This window comes from Orycteropus afer, unplaced genomic scaffold (genome assembly GCF_000298275.1).
Source record: "Orycteropus afer afer isolate SDZICR_OR568_19922 unplaced genomic scaffold, OryAfe1.0 scaffold00202, whole genome shotgun sequence".
NCBI lineage: Eukaryota > Metazoa > Chordata > Mammalia > Tubulidentata > Orycteropodidae > Orycteropus > Orycteropus afer.
In genome coordinates, this window is record NW_006921789.1 from 2690540 (window position 1) to 2693304 (window position 2765).

Below are 2765 nucleotides of genomic sequence, written 5' to 3' on the forward strand. Positions count from 1 at the left end.
CAGAGCTCCCATACAAATACTAGACATATGAAAAATGCAAATACTTAGATATTAACACATATTTCATTGCACATATTACACTCTATTGTATGAGTTGGTTTAAACAAGTGCACACAGTGCTCTCAATTGTGAGTGCATTGAATTCAGGCATTTTAATCCTAAAAGGCATGGACAAGTTAGTCCGTGTTCGAAGGCATGAATAACACTTTATTACAAAAGTCAATTTTCTACCAAATCCCTAGAGCGGCTATTTTCCGATTTCAACTTATTTGCAACTGTTGTATTTTATTTTTCTCTTTAACGGCAATATGGACTGTGGTGTTTTCAGTGCTAGATAAACCAGACATTTTAGCAAAAGCCTCTGTTCTAGTAAAGCAGGTAGCTGACCCTATAATTCTCTGAATGTTATATTGTTGTTTACCTCAGTGAAATAAAAGACTAGAGCATTTTTAGAAAAAGTTGGAAGCAGGCTGTGAGACAGAAGGGAGGTGAGAAAAAGATAAAAGGAAGAAGACTGTAAAATACATATATGTCAGTTGTTCAATGGGCACAACTCAGTCCCCAGATATCAAAGCATTTTAAAGTCATAAAAGCAATATGCAAAGTTCTTTTTTCATTGATTCAAACAAGTTTAGGATAATCTGCTTTAATGTTAATTTTTCTGAGCTCTGGTAGCATAATGCCTAAGGCATTTGACTGTTAACCAGAAGGCTGGAGGTTCAAACCCAACAGCCACTCCTCAGGAGGAAGATTAGGCAATCTACTTCCATAGAGATACTGCTTCGAAAACCCAAGGAGGGGTCGCTATGAGTCAGATTTGACTTGATGGCAGTGAGTTTGGTTTTTTTAAATATGTACATGTTAAAATAATAGTAATTTTATTGATATGTTTCCAGAAAATGCTTTTTATCTGTACTTGTACAGCCTTGGCCTTAATTTAATTTTTAAAGGCCTAATTTGGAAAGTCTTTGTCTCTACTAGTCACAAGAAAATGATTCACAGCTATATACATGGAACTTAAATTTGTATTTGACTGTGACATAATTGACACATGCTGTTTTAGGTGACAAATCATGCTGATTCTTCCCTCTTGAACTTGATCAGGATAGTAGCATGTCTAATAAGATAATAGAAGAACATGGGGAAAACAATGGTTCTGTACAGTGTCAATAACAATGACAAATTTCTTTACAAAAATTTTTCTCTTAGAGTTGGCAACATGCTTTCACATGTATTTATTAATTATTCCATCTTTCCAACTCTACATAATTATTAGGGAAATCATTAATAATATCTGGAAACAGAGGTTTAAAGAGTTAAGCAAATTCTTCAACATGACTCAGCTTAAAATGAGGCAAGTGTTCATTTTGGGAGCACATATACCAAAATTGGAACAATACAGAGAAGATTAGCATGGCCCCTGTGCAAATTTGTGAAGCGTTACATATTTTTGAATTGTGGTCAATTTCATGAGACAAAGTGTATACGAACTGCTGTATGGAAAGTGAATTTGCTCTGTAAATTTTCACCCAAATCACAATTGAAAAAAAAAAAAAGTGAGACAAATGTTTCAACTGAACTTAGGTTATCCAAGGGCACTTTTTTTTCCAATTTTACTGTGCTTTGGGTGCAAATTTACATAGAAAAATTTGTTTTACATTCAATAGTTCATATGCATTTGATTTCACACCCGATTACCATCCCGGACCATAACAAACTCTCCTCCCCTCCCACTCCTTTGACTACCCCCTACCTGTGCCCTTAACTATGTACTCCTGTCTGTCCAGCTATCCCTCTATGTGAATGCTGTCCCTTTGGTGCCCTATGGCTGATTGTTCTAAAGGGTTTATCTCTCTAGAGTAGGTGGGTGCATTGTCCTGGGGTAGGTGTTCTGCATATAGGTGTTTCTACTGTTGGGCTGAGAGCCAATCCATGGGAGTGAGTCCCATTCCAGGCCAGAAAGGTAACCTGAGGCCCATAGTCTTGGGGGTTCCACCAGACTCTATCCAATCAGTAATTCTGGTCACTGCTGTATTTTTTATTTCTTTTCCATATTTTTCCTCCCACTCTATCCAGGATCTCCAGTTTTGATCCCTTTCTGAGCAGTTGGCATTGGTAGCCAGGTACCATGTAGTTATTCTAGTCTCAGGGTACATCATATCCTTGGACAAATTGTTTCCAAATATCTTTGATTTTCTTCACTCTTCTTTGCTTCAGATGAAAGGAGACCAATAATTGAATCTTAGATGGTTGCTTACCAAAGTAAGTATGGAACAAGATTTTTATGTACTATGTTGTGTCAAATGAGCTTGGTGTCCCCTGAGATTATGGTCCCAAGTTGGTGGACCTGGTAATTCTCTCTCTCAAGGTGTTTTATTGTCTCTGGAAGGTTACTCTGACCCTGTCTTCTGTTGCTTCTGTAATGCGTGTGGCCAATTTTGCAATACAGTGCATATGGAAGATTATCTTCAGCTATATCTAACCAGAAAGCTGGCGGTTCAAACCCACCAGCCACTCCTCGGAAGGAAGGTTGGACAATCCTACTTCCGTAGTGATACTGCCTTGGAAACCCAAGGAGGGGTCGCTATGAGTCGGGGCCGACTCAATGGCACATAACAACAACAATAACAGATCTAACCTTGTTGTTGTTGCTGTTAAGTGCCGTCGAGTTGTTTCCGACTCATAGCGACCCCATGCACAGCAGAATGAAACACTGCCCGATCCCGCACCAGCCCCACAATCCCTGCTATACTTGATCCCATCAT

The 2765-nt window shown here is 38.6% G+C and overlaps 1 pseudogene; it reads left to right on the forward strand.

Annotated features, from left to right (window-relative positions):
• The first annotated feature begins 1358 nt into the window (after positions 1 to 1358).
• On the forward strand, positions 1359 to 1452 carry LOC122150693 (annotated as a pseudogene).
• Positions 1453 to 2765: the final 1313 nt, after the last annotated feature.